Source organism: Amblyraja radiata, chromosome 1 (genome assembly GCF_010909765.2).
Source record: "Amblyraja radiata isolate CabotCenter1 chromosome 1, sAmbRad1.1.pri, whole genome shotgun sequence".
NCBI classification, from domain to species: domain Eukaryota; kingdom Metazoa; phylum Chordata; class Chondrichthyes; order Rajiformes; family Rajidae; genus Amblyraja; species Amblyraja radiata.
The window spans coordinates 28315343-28337457 of NC_045956.1; positions in this window are offsets into that span (position 1 = coordinate 28315343).

Consider the following 22115-nt stretch of genomic DNA (forward strand, 5'->3'; position numbering starts at 1 on the left):
GAAAATAGGTGCAGGAGTAGGCCATACGGCCCTTTGAGCCAGCACCGCCTTTCAATATGATTTTGGCTAATCATCCAAAATCAATACCCCAATCCTGCTATCTCCCCATATCCCTTGATTCTGTTAGCCCAAAGAGCCACATCCAACACTCACTTGAAAACATCCAGTGAATTGGCCTCCACTGCCTTCTGTGGCAGAGAATTCTACAGATTTTCTGCGTGAAAATGTTTTCCCTCTTCTGAGTCCTAAATGGCCTAACCCGTTATTATTAAACTGTGACCCCTGGTTCTGGACTCCCCCAACATCGGGAACATTGTTCCTGCATCTAGCATTAACTCCTTTAAGAATTTTATATGTTTTCATAAGGCCCTCTCATCCTTCTCATTTCCAGCGAATTCAATCCCAGTCGACCCATTCTTTCATCATATGTAAGTCCCGTCACCCCGGATATTGACCTGGTGAACTTACGCTGCACTCCCTCAATAGTAAGAATGTCCTTCTGCAAATTAGGAAAGGTACAGGAGTGTGAAAACGCACACCTCCAGATTCAGGGACAGTTTCTTCCCAGCTGTTATCAGGCAACTAAATCATCCTACCACAACCAGAGAGCAGTTCTGAACTACTATCTACCTCATTGGTGACCCTTGGACTATCCTTGCTGGCTTTATCTTGCACTAAACGTTATTCCCTTACCATGTATCTATACATTGTAAATGGCTCAATTGTAATCATGCATTGTCTTTCTGCTAACTGTTTTTAACACGCGACAAAAAGCATTTCTCTGTACACGTGACAATAAACTCAATTGAACTGAGTTCCTTGTATCTAACACTTGGGTCCAGTTGGTTATAACCACTGTGACCTGTGGTCATATGGTGAAGTGGTTTATTCCCTTCTGGGCCGGCCTTCCATTCATAAGATCGCAAGTTTGTAAACCATCATAATCAGAGGTGACCTCATAATGTGCCTGGCCGGTGACATCACATTGAACTGCATCCGTAACCATGAGAGACGGACGGGCTCCATTCCATCCATCAACTTGAAGTGGGTTCACAGTTTGCGAGATATTGAACAGATCAGAGCTTTAAAATTCACTCTACGTATTTAGAAACAATGGAACCTGTATCAAAAATGCTGGTGGAGAGTGCCAAGCAGGATGATAAAAGGAGATCTAAGGTAGATTTGAATCCGTTAATAGACCAAGATAAAAGGTGAAAGTGACTCAGCGGGTCTTATTCTTAAACTGCGACCACCTGGTTCTGGACCCCCTACATTGGGAACATAGGGCTCTACTGCCACCTCTGAGCTTTTCTTTATGGGAGAGAATCCTATCCATCCAGTGACAATCCTGTCTCCAGTCTTCAACATCACCCCCCTTCCCCCCCACCCCCCCCCCCCCCCCCCCCCCCCCCCCCCGCCTCTCCCCCTACCCAGCCTTCTACCTTCTCTGGACCTTTTTGGTGCAACAACTGTCTTGGCTTCTCTACTCCACTGGCCCACTCAAACCGGAAGGGTCCTGACCTGAAACGACAAATGTTTGGGAGCATCTCTGGAGAACATCTCTGGAGAAGGATATTGAATTATGTGATGTAAGGGAAACAAGTAGAATAGCTATGGAAACTATGAGATTCAAAGAAGAGGAAGTACTGACACTTTTAAAAAATATAAAAGTGGATAAGTCTTGATGGAAGTTAGTGTAGAAATAGCAGGGGCTATGACAGAAATATTTCAAATGTCATTAGAAACGGGAATAGTGCCGGAGGATTGGCGTACTGCGCATGTTGTTCCATTGTTTAAAAAGGGTTCTAAGAGTAAACCTAGCAATTATAGACCTGTTAGTTTGACGTCAGTGGTGGGCAAATTAATGAAAAGGATACTTAGAGATAATATATATAAGCATCTGGATCAACAGGATCTGATTAGGAACAGTCAACATGGATTTGTGCCTGGAAGGTCGTGTTTGATTAATTTTGAATTTTTTGAAAAGGTTACTCGTAAAATTGATGAGGGTAAAGCAGTGGATGTTGTCTATATGGACTTCAGTAAGGCCTTTAACAAGGTTCCTCGTGGAAGGTTGGTTAAGAAGGTTCAATTGTTGGGTATTGATGGTGGAGTAGCAAGATGGATTCAACAGTGGCTGAATGGGAGATGCCAGAGAGTAATGGTGGATGACTGTTTGTCAGGTTGGAGGCCGGTGACTAGTGGGATGCCTCAGGGATCTGTGTTGGGTCCACTGTTGTTTATCATGTACATTAATGATCTGGATGATGATGTGGTAAATTGGTTTAGTAAGTTTGCAGATGATACTAAGATAGGTGGTGTTGTGGATAATGAAGTAGATTTGCCTGAAAGATGGCAGATGGAGTTTAATGCTGATAAGTGTGAGGTACTACATCTTGGCAGGACAAATCAAAATAGGACGTACATGGTAAATGGTAGCGAATTGAGGAATGCAGTTGAACACAGGGATCTAGGGATAACTGCATAGTTCCCTGAAGGTGGAATCTCATGTAGTTAGGGCGGTAAAGAAAACTTTTGGTGTGCTGGCCTTCATAAATCAGAGCATTGAGTATAGAAGCTGGAATGTAATGTTAAAATTGTGCAAGGCATTGGTGAGGCCAATTCTGGAGTATGGTGTACAATTTTGGTTGGCTAATTATAGGGAGGATGTCAACAAAATAGAGAGCGTACAGAGGAGGTTTACTGGAATGTTGCCTGGATTTCAGCAACTAAGTTACAGAGAAAGGTCGAACAAGTTAGGTCTTTATTCTTTGGAGCGCAGAAGGTTAAGGGGGGACTTGATAGAGGTCTTTAAAATGATGAGAGGGATAAGACAGAGTTGACGTGGATAAGCCATTGAGAGTAGGGAAGATTCAAATAAGAGGACATGACTTGAGAATTAAGGGACAGAAGTTTAGGGGTAACATGAGGGGGAACTTCTTTACTCAGAGAGTGGTAGCTGTGTGGAATGAGCTTCCAGTGGAAGTGGTGGAGGCAGGTTCGATTTTATCATTTAAAAATAAATTGGATAGGCATATGGATGGGAAAGGAATGGAGGGTTATGGTCTGAGTGCAGGTAGATGGGACTAGGGGGAAATAAGTGTTCGGCACGGACTAGAAGGGCCAAGATGGCATGTTTCCGTGCTGTAATTATTATATGGTTATATGGTTATAACATGGATAGATGACATTTCACGGAGTGCTGGAGTAACTCAGCGGGTCAGGCAACATCTGTGTAGAACATGGATAGGTGACGTTTCACAGGACAATGAAGCTAGTTGGAGAATGGTGGCCGATTAGGAAAAGGGGAGATGCAACGAGACCTGGGTGTCATGGTGTCATTGAAAGTAGGAATGCAGGTGCAGCAGGTAGTGAAGAAAGCAAATGGTATGTTAGCATTCATAGCAAAAGGATTTGAGTATAAGAGCTGGGAGGTTCTATTGCAGTTTTACAGGGTCTTGGTGAGACCACACCTGGAGTATTGCGTACAGTTTTGGTCTCCTAATCTGAGGAAAGACATTCTTGCTATAGAGGGAGTACAGAGAAGGTTCATCAGACTGATTCCTGGGATGGCAGGACTTTCATATGAAGAAAGACTGGATAGACTCGACTTGTACACACTAGAATTCAGAAGATTAAGGTGGGATCTTATAGAAACTTACAAAATTCTTAAGGGGTTGGACAGGCTAGATGCAGGAATATTATTCCTGATATTGGGGAAGTGCAGAACTAGGGGTCACAGTTTAAGGATAAGAGGGAAGTTTTTTAGGACCGAGATGAGAAAATCATTTTTTACAGAGAGTGGTGAATCTGTGGAATTCGCTGCCACAGAAGGTAGTTGAGGCCAGTTCATTGGCTATATTTAAGAGGGAGTTAGATGTGGCCCTTGTGGCTAAAGGGATCAGGGGGTATGGAGAGAAGGCAGGGATGGGATACTGAGTTGGATGATCAGCCATGATCATATCGAATGGCGGTGCAGGCTCGAAGGGCCGAATGGCCTACTACTGCACCTATTTTCTATATTTCTAACTAGGGTTGGGGATGGTGGAGAGAAAGGGAAGGCAAGGGTTACTTGAAGTTGGAGAAATCAATATTCATATCGCTGTTGTAATCTGCCTGTCCCGCTGAGTTCCTCCAGCATTTGTGTCTATCTTCAGTGTCATACTGCATCTGCTGTTCCTGCACATTTTGTCTTGCCCACGTTGACCAAGATGCCCCATCTACACTAGGTCCACCTGCCTGTATTTGCTCCACATCTCTCCATACCTATCCTATCCATGTACCTGTCAAGAGTCAAGTGTATTTTATTGTCATATGTCACAAACTGAACTATTAAATGCTGACTTACGATACGATAGAACTTTATCTAAATGCTGGAGTAACTTAGCGGGACAGGTGGCATCTCTGGATAGGAGGAATGGGTGATGTTTCATGCCTATCTTCAGTGTAAACCAGCATCTGCAGTCCTTATATCACCCTCTCTATCTCTCGTTTGCCTCACCCCTGACTTTCAGTCTGAAGATGGGCCTTAACCCGTAACATCACCTACTCCAGCATTTTGTGACTATCTTAAATGTAGAGCAAGATGGGGGCAAATGGCTGGAAGAGAGACAAGAATAAGATGCAATGTCAAATTCCCATCTACAGGGGATCAGTTCTTCTCATTATGGTGGTGTTTAGTTTGTGCCCAATCTGTATTGGAGAACTTTATGCTTATTATTGTCATGTGTACTGAGATAAAGTGAAAAGCTTTGTTTTCAAAGGTTTCAAAGGTCTTTTATTGTCACCTGTACCAATTAAGGCACAGTGATATTCGAATTACCAATTCGCCGTACAAAAAAAGTAACAAGACACAAAACTACATAAAAGTTAACATAAACATCCACCACAGCGGATTCCTCACTGTGATGGAAGGCAATAAAGTTTAACCTTCCCTCATTTTTCTCCTGCAGTCGGGGCAGTTGATCGATGTGTCGGGGCGATCCAAGCCCCCGTGCCGAGGCAGTAGTATGGTGAAGCGTCTGAGGCTGTGAGTAGAATAAAATAACACTGCATCTGGTTAACCCAGTGAACACGGTCCCTCATTGATGTGTGGGAAGGACCAGAACTGCAGATGTTGGTTTGAACCAAAGATAGACACAAAATCTGGAATATCTCAGTGGGTCAGGCAGCATCTGTGAAGAAAAGGAATGGGTGACGTTTAGGGTCGAGACCCTTCTTCAGACTGAGAGTCAGGGGTGAGGGAAATTAGAGATATGGAAGACATTTGAAAGCAGATGATGATCAAGGAATAGTAGATTGGTTCATTCGAAGGTAGATACAAAATGCTGGAGTAACTCAGCGGGACAGACAGCATCTCTGGAGACAAGGTATTGGTGACATTTCGGGTCGGGACCCTTCTGCAGACTAGAATGGTTCATTGTTGGCAGGGGAGAAGATGACAACAAGGCATACAATCAGTAAAATTAATCAGGACAGTGTAATCAAACCCAAAACATCACCTGCCCCTTTTCTCCAGGGATGCTGTCAGTCCCACTGAGTTCCTCCAGCCTTTTGTGTTTATCTTCGGTTTTTCATTGATCTTTGACATTGCCCTCCATGGTGAATAGAGCCTTTTGTTATACAGGCCTTGTTTTCTCAGGACCGTATAATGCTGGGGAGGTCAGTATCCGCGATGGACCGGGCAGTGTCCACCACCTTTTATAATCTCCTTCTTACCTGGGCTTTCGAGTTGCCAAACCTGGCCGTGATGAAACCAGTCAAAGATGCTGCCATGTGCAGGTCCACCACTGATTTTCCGGCACCCATGGTTCCAGAGCCTTTCTGGATTATCCTTTTTGCCGGACAAAAAGAGGTCATGGTCTCGAGGGGAGTTCAATGGTACTGGAGCCATCCACCTAGGCCACTGGTGGGCTGAGATATCGGCTCACAAAGTTGGCCGTGTAATTGGGTAATTGGAACAGATCTGCCGGCTCTGGCCGCAGGGGGCAAATTCATCCCACCGATCGGCACAGAAGTCCCGGTGAGGTTAAGATAAGCCGCCTCACCCGGCCTGGGTACCACATTTTCAGGGGGAGTTCTGGGGGCATTTCAAGAGCACTTGTGATTTTGTCTGGACCACCAGTTGCCGCAGAATCGGTGGTGGACCTGTACATTGTGTGTGTTTGCGTATGCGCACTGCTTGATGTTAGTGTTTGAGGTATTTTTCCCGGGGTTGGGATGATTAGCCACTCATGGATTCAGTCAACACTGGATAACTATCTCTCCTGCCTAGAGTCACACAACATGCAAGCAGGTCATTCGGCTCAACTTACTCAAACTGACCAACATGTCCCATCTACACTAGTCCCACCTGCCTGTGTTTGGCCCATAACCTTCCTAAACCGTTCCTATCCATGTACCCGTCCATTATGCTTCACATATGATCCCTGTTAGAGGAAAGATCTTGTCAATCTGGAGGAGAGGGTGCAGAGAAGTTTTACGAAATGTTGCCAGGACTCGAGGGCCTGAGCTATAGGGAGAGATAGGGCAGGCTAGGACTTTATTCCTTGGAGTGCAGGAGGCTGATCTTATAGAAGTGTATCAGATCATGAAAGGAATAGATTGGGTAAATGCACAGTCTTTTACCCAGAATTGAGGAAATCGAGAACCAGAGAACATAGGCTTAAGGTGTGGGGGGAGAGATTTAATAGGAACCTGAGGGGCCACATTTTTACACAGAGGATAGAAGGTGTATGGAGCGAGCTGTCAGAGGGGGTAGTGGACTATAACAATATTTAAAACACATTTGGATGGATAGGGCAGGTTTAGAGGGATATGTATCAAATACAGGCAGGTGGGACTAGTGTAGCAGGGACATGTTGGTCGGTGTGGGCAAGTTGAGTTGAGAAGCCTGTTTCCACGCTGTATCTCTCTTTGAGCAGGTACTTTGAGTTATAAATTCACCGCTGCTATCGAACTATCCATGTGAAACCACTGCCTTACTATTTTATGCTATTTCCGTACATCACACAGAGGGGAAATAATGCAGAGCTCAGGCAAGCGATGAAGTAATCAATTATTCCTACTCCTCAGCACGCCCAGTGTAATAATTAATTAATAGATGCTCTGTTCCATTATGTGGCCATTTAGAATGCGCAAGGCATTTTTGGCTGCAATCTTTCGAGATTTACTTTGGTAGTCTGAAGAAGGGTCACCCGAAATATCACCCATTCCTTCTCTCCAAAGATGCTGCCTGAGTTACTCCAGCATTTTGTATCTATTTACGATGGATGTTGCCAGGACTTGAGGGCCTGAGCCATAGGGAGATGTTGAGCAGGTTTGGTGTGCAGGAGGGTGAGGGCTGACCTTAGAGAGGTGTACAAGACCATGAGGGGAATAGATAAAGTGAATGCAGTTATGCTGGGTTTGGGAATCAAGAACCATAAGACATAGGTTGAAGGTGAGATGGGAAAGATTTAATTTCAGTCCCAAAACATCACCTGCCCCTTTTCTCCAGAGATGCTGTCTGTGCCGCTGAGTTCCTCCAGCCTTTTGTGTTTATCTTTGGTTTTTCATTGATCTTTGACATTGCCCTCCATGGTGAGCAGAGCCTTTTGCTTCCAGAGCCTTTCTGGATTATCATCCAAGACTTTACTGGAGAACCTACCTGATCTCCCGGTTGCTCAACATTTAATTCTCCTCCCATTCCCACACTGACCTTTCTGTCCTTGGCCTCCTCCATTGTCAGAGTGGGGCCCAGCGCAACCTGGAGGTAGGGTTTGGATGATCAAATTGAAATTAGCTTCCTTGATGTTGTTGCCAGGAGATCTGTTTGAAGAAGATAAAATAATTTAGTGGGATTAGCGTGAGCTTTGGCTGCAGCTCACTGCATTGGTCATAATTAGCAATGTTGGATACATGTAAACATGTATGATTCCTGAGGCCTGACATTAGGGTGGTTGGAGGTATCCAGTTGTCTGTTTCGCAATTACTGCTAGTCAGAGGGTGGTGATTGTGTGGAATTCTTTGCCACAGAAGGCTGTGGAGGACGTCAATGGATATTTGAAAGGCAGAGATAGATAGATTTTTGTTTAAGAAAGAAACTGCAGATGCTGGAAAAATCGAAGGTAGACAAAAATGCTGGAGGAACTGAGCGTGTGAGGCAGCATTTATGGAGAGAAGGAATAGGCAACGTTTCGGGTCCTTCTTCAGACTGACAGAGATAGATAGCTTTTTGATTAGCGCAGATGTCAGGGGTTATGTGGAGAATGCAGGAGAACGGCGATAGGAGGGAGAGATAGATCAGCCATGATTGAATTGCGGAGTAGACTTGATGGGCCGAATGGCCTAATTCGGCTCCTATCACGTATGAACTTATGAACAGCACCTCTAATTTTGCCTGGGCAGCTTACAGTGGTATGAACATTGACTTCTCTAACTTTAAGTAGCCCTTGCTTTCTCTCTCTCTCTCCATCCCTCCCCCTTTCCAGTTCCCTCATTAGTCTTACTGTCTCTGACTACATTTTATCTCTGTGCCCACTCTCATCATCACTCTGAAGAAGGGTCTCAACATGAAACGTCACCCATTCCTTCTCTCAGAGATGCTGCCCGTCCCGCTGAGTTACTCCAGCATTTTGTGTCTTATCCTCAATTTAAAAGACATTTTGACAGGTCTGGAAATAGGAAAGGTTGAGAGGAATATGGGCCAAATGCAAGCAGGTGGGACTAGAGTTTGTACGTTCTCTCTGTGACTGAATGAATGAATGAATGAATGAATGAATGAATGAATGAATGAATGAAAACTTTATTGTCATTCAGATATACACCTAGACACAGTGCACCTTGAACGAAATTTCGTTGCATTTGACTCTCCAATCAGGTAAATAGTAAAAGTAAAAGTGCTAGGTGCGTCCATAAAAATGCCTCATGTGCATGGTTCTGTAAAATAAATATATATAAAAAGTTTTTAAAAAGTGTCGATATTTAAAAAGTTCTAGCCTCGGTTTTGTTGATTGTTCAGTAATCTTATGGCCTGGGGGATGAAGCTGTTGCAGAACCTGGTTGTCCCGCTCTTCATGCTGCGGTACCTCCTCCCAGAGTTAAGCAGTATAAACAGTCCGAATTGTGGGTGTGTGGGGGCTCTGGTAATGCCCTTAGCTCTAATCAGACAGCGCTTGTACCCCATGTCCATGATTGAAGGAAGAGAAGTCCCAATGATTTTTTCCGCTGTCCTCACCACTCTCTGAAGGCACTTCCAGTCCGCAGCTGTACAGCTGCCGCACCGCGTAGAGATGCAGCTGGTCATGACCGACTCAATTGTGCTTCTGTAGAAAGTGGCGAGGATGGGAGGGTGGAGGTGTAAACTTCTCAACCTGCGGAGGAAGTACAACCGCTGCTGTGCCCGTTTTGCCAGAGATGTAATGTTTGTGGACCAGTTTAAGGTGTCCGTTATATGCACCCCCAGGAACTTGATCTTTTTCACCTGCTCAACTGCTGAGTTGTTGATGCAAAGTGGAGTGTGACTGGGCTGAATTTTCCTTCTGAAATCGACGACAATCTCCTTGGTTTTGTTCACATTTAGGAGAAGGTTGTTCCTGCTGCACCACCTCCTCTCTATATGCCTGGTCGTCGTTATTGCGGATGAGGCCCACTACTGTTGTGTCATCCGCGTATTTGATGATATGGTTAGTAGTGGACCTGGCGACACAGTCATGTGTCATCAATGTGAAGAGCAGCGGACTCAGGACACAGCCCTGAGGGGATCCGGTGCTCAGTGTGATGACCGATGAGGTGTTCTTCCCCACCCGCACAGACTGGGGACTTTCAGAAAGGAAATCCAGGATCCAGTTGCATAGTATGGTATTGAAACCTAGGGGTGCCAGTTTGCTCGCCAGATGCTGGGGGATTATCGTGTTAAATGCTGAGCTGAAATCAACAAACAGCATCCGCACGTGGGTGTTCCTCTCCTCCAGGTGTTGTAGGCTCAGGTGGACTACAGAGGAAATAGCATCCTCTGTGGAGCGGTTCGGGCGATAAGCAAACTGGAACGGGTCAAAACTGGAGGGGAGTTTAGAGACCATGTGCTGCTTAATAAGCCTCTCAAAGCACTTCATTATTATTGGTGTGAGTGCTACGGGGCGGTAATCATTCAGGCAGGTTATTGTAGACTTTTTGGGAACTGGTATGATGGTGGCTGTCTTGAAACATGATGGAACAATGGCCTGTTTCAGGGAGATGTTAAAAATGTCTGTCAGAACCAGAGCCAGCTGGTCGGCACATCCCCTAAGCAGACGCCCCGGTATGTTATCCGGTCCGTCTGCCTTTCGCTGGTCAATACCCTCCAGGATTTTGCGGACTTCAGCAGTTTCAAAAGACAGTGTCTGTTCTCCTGGTTGAGGCTCTAATTTCCTCATTGTAGTGGTGTTCAGTGCCTCAAACCTGCCAAAATGATTATTTAGTTCATCTAGAAAGTCTGTGTCATCCTTACAAGACATCTGAGGGGCCTTGTAGTTTGTTATGGCCCGGATGCCTTCCCACATGTTCCTGGTGTTGGTATCATCCTGGAAGAAACCCTGGATTTTCTGTCCGTGGGCGCGCTTTGCTTTCTTAATTTCGCGGTTGAGGTTGGCTCTCGCTGTTCTCAGAGCTCCCAAATCACCAGATTTAAAAGCCGCATTTCGTGCTTTCAGCATGGCACGCACCTCTGCAGTAATCCAAGGTTTGTGGTTGGCCCGGGTTGTGATGTTCCTGATGACAGTGACATCCTCCATGCACTTCTGTATGTAGCCCGACACTGACATGGCATACTCATCCACATTGATGTTTTCGTGTGTGTTTTCCCCGGGTGCTCCGATTTCCCCCCTCATTCTAAAGACATGCAGGTGTGTAGATTAATTCTAAAAATTGCCCCCAGTGAGTAGGGTAGACATAGTGTATGGGTGATCGCTGGTTGGCGCGTACTTGATGAGCCTAATGGCCCGTTTCCATGCTATATCTCTAAAGTAAGCTTAGAAGGGATGACAGTACATCATTTCACCATGTTGAGCAATACTCTCTGCATCATGGACATCACCACAATCTCATTTACTTATCCATCATATGTTAACACCTCAGGTAACATTGACCCCTCGCTCATAAGTCACAGGAGCAGAATTAGGCCATTCGGCCCTTCAAGTCTTCTCCACCATTCAATTATGGCTGATCTATCTTTCCCTCTCAACCCCATTCTCCTGACTTCTACCCATAACCCCTGACACTCGTTCTAATCAAGAATCTATCCTTAAAAATATCCAATGACTTGGCCTCCACAGCCGCATGTGGCAATAAATTCCATAGATTCACCACCCTCTGACTAAGGACATTCCTCATCTCCTTCTTAAAGGAATGTCCTTTAGTACTGAGGCTCTGGTCTTAGACCAGGGGTTGCCAACCTTTTTCATCCCATTTACCCTGGCAACTTTAATAGCACATTACAATATTATTTCACTTATTTATGAACAACTAATGATGAACAGATACCAGTATACCAGAACCAAACACAATCAGTCAATGAGAAAAAATATGTACAAATCCAGAATCAATAAATGTGCCCCCTGGGTAGGTGAAATGTACCCCAGGCTGGGAACCCTTGTCCGAGACTCTCCCATGAGTGGAAACATCCTATCCACATCCATACTGTCCAAACCTTTCACTATTTGGTGCATTTCAATGAACTCCAGCGAGTACAGGCCCACTGCCTTCATAAATGATCATCATAGATTAACCCGCCCATTCCTAGGATCATTCTCGTAAACCTCCTCTGCACCCTCTCCATAGCCAGCACATCCTTCCTCAGATATGGTGCACAAAATTGCTCACAATACTCCAAATGTGGCCTAACCAGCGCCTTATAGAGCCTCAGCATTACATCCCTGTTTTTGTACTCTAGCCCTCTTTAAATAAATGCTACTATTGCGTTTGCCTTCTTTATCACTGATTTGTCTTGCTGATTATTTTTTGGGGAATCCTGCACCAGAATCCCAAGTCCTTTTGCACCTCCGATTTCTGGATTCTCACTCCATTTAGAAATTAGTCTACGCCTTTTTTCCCCATTCATCTTTCTCTCAAACTATGTTTTATACCATCCATTGAACTCCAGTTTTTAAACATCTGTTCATTATTCATTCTGCCATAATTTGTTTCTGGCATCCTTATCCATCTCAATTAGCTCCCATCCCCCACATATGCTGAATCCTCCTTAGTTTAGTTTTAGAGCTACAGCATGGAAACTGGCCCTTTGGCCCACCGAGTCCACGCTGACCAACGATCACCCACACGCTAGTTCTATGTTATTCTACACGCTCTTGGACAATTCAAGGAATTCAATTTACATTAGAGCTGCTGCCTCACAGCGCCAGAGACCCGGTCAGTTTAGTTTATTGTCACGTTTACCGAGGTACAGAGAAAAGTTTTTTGTTGCGTGCATCCAGTCAGTGGAAAGACGATACATGATTACAGTCGAGCTATTTACAGTGTACAGATGCATGATAAGGGAATAATGTTTAGTGCAAGATAAACCCAGTAAAGTCCGATCAAATATAGACCAAGGGCCATCAATGAGGTAGATAGTAGTTCTGCACTGCTCTCTGGTTGGGGTAGGATAGTTCAGTTGCCTGATAACTGCTGGGAAGAAACTGTCCCTGAATCTGTGTGTTTTCACACTTCTATACCTGATGGGAGAGGGGAAAGAGGGAGTGGCCAGTATGTGGCTTGTCCTTGATTATGCTGATGGCCTTGCCGAGGCTGGGAATGAGTTTGATGCTGAACTCGAGTGCTGTGTGTGTATGGAGTTCGCACGTTCTCCCTGTGACTGTGTGCCTTCTTCTTTGGATATGTGTGTGTGTGGAGTTTGCATGTTCTCTTTGTGACCCATCCGGAAAGGCATGGCTTCTCCGGATGGGTATGCTGATGGATTGTGCTTCCTACTCGCAGGCTCTTTTCAGACATGGCCACTGACATGGCCAACGACACCTCCGCAGCCACAGCCGCAGACACCGCTGCCGACACCGCCGCCGACACCGCCGCCGACTCCAACACCTACACCGCCGCTCCAGGTACTGACACCGCCGCCGCCACCGGCACTGATAACACCTCCGCAAACACCGGCGTCGACACCACCTCCGCAAACACCGACGTCGACACCACCTCCGCAATCACCGGTGTCGACACCACCTCCGCAAACACCGGCGTCGACACCCCCTCCGCAAACACCGGCGTCGACACCACCTCCGCAAACACCGGCATCGACACCGCCTCCGCAAACACCGGTGTCGACACCACCTCCGCAAACACCGACGTCGACACCACCTCCGCAATCACCGGCGTCGACACCACCTCCGCAAACACCGGCGTCGACACCACCTCCGCAAACACCGGCGTCGACACCACCTCCGCAATCACCGGCGCCGACACCACCTCCGCAAACACCGGCGTCGACACCACCTCCGCAAACACCGGCGTCGACACCACCTCCGCAAACACCGGCGTCGACACCACCTCCGCAAACACCGGCGCCGACACTGTCGCCGACACCACCGGAGCCGACACCGCCGTCGACATGGCCGCCGACATAGCCGTCAACACCGCCGCAGACACGGCCGACGCCACCAGCGCAGATACGGCCACAGACACCGCCGTTGACACAACCACCAACAGGGCCACCGACACCAGCGCCGTTGACACAACCACCAACAGGGCCACTGACACCAGCGCCGATGACACCGCTGACACCGACACCACCGTCAACAGGGCCACCGACACCACCGCAGACACCGCCGCCGATATGACCACCATTAAGGGCACAGACACCACTGCCGATGACACCGCCGATGACACCGCAGACACCGCCGCCGATGACACCGCCGATGACACCGCAGACACCGCCGCCGATGACACCGCCAATGACACCGCTGCAGACATGCCTGATGACATTACCGACGATATGCCTGTGGAGCTGCAAAGAAAGGTAATGGAGACCCTCTGCCTCATGCACAGCATGGTGGCGCAGTGGTAGCATCGGTGCTACCAATATCCTGGCAGGGAGATTTGCAAAGGTTACTGGGGAGACATTAAACTAGAACGGTTGGGGGGAGGGACTCAAATAGAGAAAGCTGTAAGGGGAAAGAAGAAAAAGTTAATAATCAGAAAATAAGAGGTGGTGGGTTTCTTAAATGTGTGAGCAGAGAGACAGAGGGGGTGCTAAATGATGGCAGAAGCAATAGGTAGCAAGGTGAAAAATAAAAGTGTCAGGCAGACAAATCCAGGGCAAAAATCAAAATTGTATAAGGAGTAAGAGTGTTGTAAAAAACAAGCCTGAAGGCTTTGTGTCTCAATGCAAGGAGCATTTTTAATAAGGTGGATGAGTTGAATGTGCAGATGGCTATTAATGACTATGATATAGTTGGGATCACGGAGACATGGCTCCAGGGTGACCAAGGCTGGGAGCTGAACATCCAGGGATATTCAATATTCAGGAGGGATAGACAGAAAGGAAAAGGAGGTGGGGTAGCGTTGCTGGTTAGAGAGCAGATTAACGCAATAGAAAGGAAGGACATTAGCTTGGAGGATGTGGAATCAATATGGGTAGAGTTGCGAAACACTAAGGGGCAGTATACGCTAGTGGGGAGTTGTGTACAGGCCACCTAACAGTAGTTGTGGAGTTGGGGATGGTGTCAAACAGGAAATTAGAAATGCGTGCAACATAGGTAAAACAGTTATAATGGGTGACTTCAATTTACATATAGATTGGGTGAATCAAATTGGCAGGGGTGCTGAGGAAGAGGATTTCTTGGAATGTATGTGGGATAGCTTTCTAAACCAACATGTAGAGGAACCAATGAGAGAGCAGGCTATTTTAGACTGGGTATTGAGTAATGATGAAGCGTTAGTTAGCAGTCTTGTTGTGCGTGGCCCCTTAGGCAAGAGTGACCATAATATGTGTTGAGTTCTTCATTAGGATGGAGAGTGACATTGTTAATACAGAACTTAAAGAATGGTAATTTTGAGGGTATGAGATGTGAATTGGCCAAGATTGACTGGCAATTAATTATTAAAAGGTTGGATATGCAATGGAAGACATTTAAAGACTGCATGGATAAACTACAATTGTTCATCCCAGTTTGGCAAAAGAATAAATCAGGGAAGGTAGTGCATCCATGGATAACAAGGGAAATCAGGGATAGTATCAAAACAAAAGATGAAGCATACAAATTAGCCATAAAAAGCAGCCTACCAGAGGATTGGGAGAAATTCAGAGTCCAGCAGAGGAGGACAAAGGGCTTAATTAGGAAAGGGGAAATAGTTTATTTCCCAAAACTGGCAGGGAACATAAAAACTGCAAACGTTTTTATAGATATGTGAAGAGAAAAAGATTAGGTAAATCAAATGTAGGTCCCTTGCACTCAGAAACAGGTGAATTGATCATGGGGAACAAGGACATGGCAGACCAATTGAATAACTACTTTGGTTCTGTCTTCACCAGGGAAGACTTAAATAATCTGCCGGAAATAGCAGGGGACCGGGGGTCAAATGAGATGGAGGAACTGAGTGAAATCCAGGTTTTTCTGGGAAGTGGTGTTAGATAAATTGAATGAATTAAAGGCCGAGAAATCCCCAGGACTAGACAGGCTGCATCCCAAATTACTTAAGGAGGTAGCCCCAGAAATAGTGGATGCATTAGTGATAATTTTTCAAAGCTCTTTAGATTCTGGAGCAGTTCCTGAGGATTGGAGGGTAGATAATGTAACCCCACTTTTAAAAGGGGAGGGAGAGAGAAAACGGGGAATTACAGATCAGTTAGTCTAACATCGGTAGTAGGGAAACTGCTAGAGTCATTTATTAAAGATGGGATAGCAGCACATTTGAAAAGTGGTGAAATCATTGGACAAAGTCAGGAAAGGTAAATCATGTCTGACGAATCTTATACAATTTTTTGAGGATGTAACTAGTAGAGTGGATAAGGGAGAACCAGTGGATGTGTTATATACGGACTTTCAGAAGGCTTTCGACAAGGTTCCACATAAGAGATTAGTATACAAAATTAAAGCACACGGTATTGGGGGTTCAGTATTGATGTGGATAGAGAACTGGCTGGCTTTTCTGAATGGCAGGCAGTGACTAGTGGGGGTACCGCAAGGCTCAGTGCTGGGACCCCAGCTATTTACAAAATATATTAATGATTAGGACGAGGGAATTGAATGCAACATCTCCAAGTTTGCAGATGACACGAAGCTGGGGGCAGTGTTAGCTGTGAGGAGGATGCTAGGAGGCTGCAAGGTGACTTGGATAGGCTGGGTGAGTGGGTAAATGCATGGCAGATGCAGTATAATGTGGATAAATGTGAAGTTATCCACTTTGGTGGCAAAAACAGGAAAGTAGACTATTATCTGAATGGTGGCCGATTAGGAAAAGGGGAGATGCAATGAGACCTGGGTGTCATGGTACACCAGTCATTGAAAGTAGGCATGCAGGTGCAGCAGGCCGTGAAGAAAGCGAATGGTATGTTAGCATTTATAGCAAAAGGATTTGAGTATAGGAGCAGGGAGGATCTACTGCAGTTGTGCAGGGACTTGGTGAGACTACACCTGGAGTATTGTGTACAGTTTTGGTCTCCTAATCTGAGCAAGGACATTCTTGCCATAGAGAATTTAGAAGATTGAGGGGGGGGATCTTATAGAAACTTACAAAATTACGGGTTGGACAGGCTAGATGCAGGAAGATTGTTCCCGATGTTGGGGAAGTCCCGAACAAGGAGTCACAGTTTAAGGATAAAGGGGAAATCTTTTAGGACCGAGATAATAAAAACATTTTTCACACGGTTAGTGGTGAATCTCTGCCACAGAATGTAGTTGAGGCCAGTTCATTGGCTATGTTTAAGAGGGAGTTAGATGTGGCCCTTGTGGCTAAAGGGATCAGGGGGTAAGGCAGGTACAGGATTCTGAGTTGGATGATCAGCCATGATCATATTGAATGGCGGTGCAGGCTTGAAGCACTTTCAGCGCCGCAGACCTGGGCTCGATCCCGACAATGGGTACTGTCTGTACAGAGTTTGTACGTTCTCCCCGTGACTTGCGTTGGTTTTCTACGGGCTCTCTGGTTTCCTCCCACACCCCAAAGACATACAGGTTTGTAGGTTAATTGGCTTGGTATAAATGTAAATTGTCTCTGGTGTATGTGGGGTGGTGTAATGTGCGGGGATTGCTGGTCGGTGCGGACTCTGTGGGCCGAAGGTCTTACTTCCCCGCTGTGTCTCTAAAACTAAAAAAATGAAACTATAGCCATGAGGAACTGTCGATGCCTGCGTACTTTAAAAAAAAGATGTAAAGTGCTGGTGTAACTCAGCGGGGTGCAAGTGTCCCAGCCTGACGTTTCAAGCACAAAATGTTTTACGACGTGACTGTACTAACTTTGTGAAAACAAAATGTTTTCCCAGAATATTGCCTGGATTAGAGGGCTTCAGCTACAGGAAGAGGGTCGGATAGACTTGGATTGTTTTCTGTGCCACGTCAGAAGATGAGAGGAGACTTGGCAGATGTATATAAAATGATGAGTGGGCCAGATAGGGCAGACTGTCAGAATCTTTCTCCCCCAGGCTGCAAATGTCCAAGACAAGAGCGGAACTCACTATCAAAACATGGAGGGGACGGAGACACATTTTTTTGGCTGCTACTCACGCATGCGCACACTCACACACACACACTCACACACGCGCGAGGCTTCGGAGGCTCAATCCAGCGTTAAATGCAGCACAACTCTACCTGTCTCACCGGGTTAACCAACAGCCCTGTCTGGACTGATGGGATACCAGCGCTGCTTCTCCGTGCTGGCCATATTTCCCGCAAGTCAAGGAAGGGTTGTAAGCTCACCTGGTGGGACAGGCAGAGTTAGCTGGGTTTAGCACCGTTTCTCTGCGCTGGCCCGTCTGATCTTTGACGGAGGATCTTTGCTGCCAACCTCTCTGGCCACCCGCGGGGAGGGGGGGGGGGTACTTGGGAGGGGACGGGACAGAGCCGAAGACCCGGCCGGGATCAACCTGGCTGCGGATGAGGCGCAGGTCTGTGCCACTCCTCCCTCCTCCAATCATCACGCTGAATCATGTACCGCCCCCATTGCCTGCTGACTTTCGTCTCTCTTATCCAATCGGCGCCCTCGATCATCAGTCCCATCCCCACTGTCTCGCAGAAAGCGGAGGTTTCACCGGGTTTTAAAATCCGGATTACAAAAACTTGGGGGGGATGTCCCCCACCTCTCAAAACATGGAGGGGACGTGTCCCCTCCGCCCCCCCCCCCCCCTGGGTTTTCCGCCCCTGGTCCAAGACAACACCTATCCACATCTTCCAGAGATGCTGCCTGACCTGCTGAGAATATAGTTCTGTTTATTATTGTCACGTGTACCGAGGTACAGTGTAAAGCTTTTTTGTTGTGTGCTATCTAGTTAGTGGAAGGACAATACAGGATTACAATCAACCCATCCATAGTGTACAGATATAGGATTAAGGGAATATCGATTAGTGCAAGGTAAAGTTTGATTAAAGATAGCCTGAGGGATAGTTTAAGAATAAGGGGTAATTCATTTAGAACGGAGATGAGGAAAAACTTTTTCACACAGAGAGTTGAGAGTCTGTGAAATTCTCTGCCGCAGATGGTGGTGGAGGCCGGTTCTCTGGATGCTTTCAAGAGAGAGCTGGACAGAGCCCTTAAAGATAGCGCAGTCAAGGGATATGGGGAGGAACAGGGTATTAATTGTGCATGATCGCCATGATCATGGTGAATAGCGGTGCTGGCTCGAGGGGCCGAATGGCCTACTCCTGCACCTATTGTCTATTGTCTTCAATGAATAATAATAAATGAATAAAAATGTTATTAGCCAAGTATGTCCACATACAAGGAATTTACATTGGAGCTTTGCTCGCTTGTAACAACAAGATATTCTGTAGACAATTAAAAACAAAACATTATAATTTAAACATGTGAAAATAAAGTACCAGAGTAAACAGAGGCTACGGTCTTTTGGCTGTTGAATAGAGTTACTGCTCGTGGGAAGAAGCTGTTTTTATGTCTGACTGTGGCAGCTTTGACAGTCCGGAGTCGCCTCCCAGAGGGAAGTGATTCAAAGAGTTTGAGGCAGGAGGTGAGATCGGCAGAAAACATCTGCATCTGTGGTAGATGGTAGGTGGGGACTGCTCTCTGGTTGGTAATTGGGTGGTTAGTACGTAGTACAGTACAGCACAAGAACGGGCCCTACAGCCCACAATGTGCCAAACATGACGCCAGGTTAAACTCTCATCTGCCTGAACATGATCCATATCCCTCTCTCCCCTCTAATTCCACATGCCCATCTAAAAGCTCCTTAAACACCCCTGTCATATCTGCCTCCACCACCTCCCCAGGTCAGGCATACCAGGCCCCCACCACTGCCCCGCGCATCCCCATTAAACTTTCCCCCACTCTCCTTATAGCGATACCCTCTAGTCTTGGACATTTCCAGCCTGGCATAAAAAGATTCTGAGTCTCTACCCTAACTGTGCCTCTCATAATTTTATATACTTACTAGACTAAGTGAGACCCGTTGGGTCCCAGCTTCACACGGGAGGGCTGGTCCCCCAACGCAATATTCCACCTCTGCACCACTTCCAATATTGCTGACCAGTGGGGGGGGGTATCTGGAGTGCTAGTATGAACCATTTTAGAACCAATAGACATTTTTTGCAAGCTTTAGAACCAATAGTTTTTTTTGCAAGCTTTAGAACCAATTGTCATTTATTTTTGCAAGCTTTAGAACCAATAGTCATTTTTTTTGCAAGCTTTAGAACCAATAGACATTTTTTTGCAAGCTTTAGAACCAATAGACATTTTTTGCAAGCTTTAGAACCAATAGACATTTTTTTTACAAGCTTTAGAACCAAGAGACACTTTTTGCAAGCTTTAGAACCAATAGACACTTTGCAAGCATTAGAACCAATGGACACTTTTTTTGAAGCTTTAGAACCAATAGACATTTTTTGGACGCTTTAGAACCTATAGAGACACTTTTTGCAAGCTTTAGAACGAATAGACATTTTTTGCAAGCTTTAGAACCAATAGAGATACTTTTTGCAAGCTTTAGAACCAATAGACATTTTTCTGCAAGCTTTAGATCCAATAAACACTTTTTTGCAAGCTTTAGAACCAATAGACATTTTTGCAAGCTTTAGAACCAATAGACACTTTTTGCATGCTTTAGAACCAATAGACACTTTTTTTGCAAGCTTTAGAACCAATAGACACATTCTGCAAGCATTTTAGAACCACTAAGGGCACTTACATTTGAGTAGGCATGTGTTCAGTGTTATTCACAGCTCAGAGAAACGTGACCCTCTGCCTTCCTCCATCTTGAAGAGACTGTGAGGCACACCACTTCCTGGTTTTATAGTCCATCCCCCTGCCGCCAGCAGGGGCAGATGAGAGAATGGGGAATTTTGTAAAAACATTAATATCTCTGACATTTTTCATCGACGGGAAAAATCCTCGGCACACATGCGGCGGAGCAAGGTGGCCAAAATTGATGGCCGTAGGTGGCGGCGTTCTCTCGGAAATCGCAACACAGATGGCCAAAACCGATCAAGAACAGACTTTTAGTAATATAGATAGATAACTGGTCTCCTCTCAACCTCTGACATTGCAGAAAAAACAATGCAGGTCTATCCAACCTCACTCTGTAACTGAAGCCCTCGAATCCAGGCAACTTTCTGGTAAAACATTTTGTTTACAAAAAGTTAGAACCTTTTCCTCGTAAAACGTTTTGTGCTGCGCACGTCCGTCTTATGCGTTCTAATGAGGGGTGGACACAAGGAATTGCAGATGCTCGTTTATATAAAAAGACAAAGTGCTGGAGTAACTTCGCAGTCACTGGGGGCCTGGTCTGGAGAAAGGCAGGTTTGTGATCCTTAGTGGAGGTCAGGTAAGTGGAGGAGCTTTGATTGAGCGTGTGGATCCTGAGGAAGGATAAAGTGAAGCTGAGATCTATGGAGTGAGCTGACTTATTCCAGCACTTTGTGGCACAGTGGTAGAGTTGCTGCCTTACAGCGTCAGAGACCCATGTTCGAACCTGACCACGGGTGCTGCCTGTACGGAATTTACGTTCACCCTGTGACACGTGAGTTTTCCCCGGGTGCTCCAGCTTCCCCTCACACTCTAAAGACGTGTACGCTTGTAGATTACTTGGCTTCTGGAAGTTGTAAATTGTCCCTGGTGTGTAGGATAGTGTGTGGGGATCGCTGGTCGGTGTGGACTCGGTGGGCTGAAGAGCCTGTTTCCGCACTGTATCTGTAAAGTCACTCAAATAAGACTTGGCTGCTTTTTAAGCAGTTGTTGTGTTATGCAGAAGCAATACATTACAAGTGAAGCTTTGCATGTTGCTAGTGCATCACACCAATATTTAGTTTAGTTTACGTTAGACAAACAGTCCCTTCGACCCACTGAGTCTGTGCCGACCAGCGATCACCCCATTCATTAGTTCTTTGCTACACACTAACGACAATTTACAGAAGCTAAATAACCAATAACCGTGCACATCTTTGGGATGTGAGAGGAAATGGGATATGACCATAAAACAATTATGACTCTTGAAACCGGAGGAAACCCACGTGTTCACAGGGCGAATGTGCAAACTCCGCATGGACAGCTCCTGAGGTCAGGATCGAACCCTGGTCTCTGGGTCCGTGAGGCATCAACTAATCTCATGATTTTATACACGTCTATAAGATCACCACATCCTATATAGAGGATGGGAGCAGCCTGGCTTGAGGATAGAACTGAAAAGTTGGATTAGAAATATCTAAATTCCCATTCTTACTGTTTTGTTTTCCAGCGGAACGAATCATTCGAATTGATGGGCAAGGCCTCCCGACTACGAACATTTCTCCGCAACATTTTTTGCTGGCCTTGCTGCCTCAATGACAACAAAGGCACCATCTCGGGGAGTTCCCACAGCTCCACGCCATCACTTCCTCGGTCCATGGAAAATATCATCATTCGGGACCGCCTCGAAAACGGCCGTGGAAAGGTGTCCAAAAGATTATTGGTAGGTGCATGGCATTCTTCCACGGCTCAGATACTAC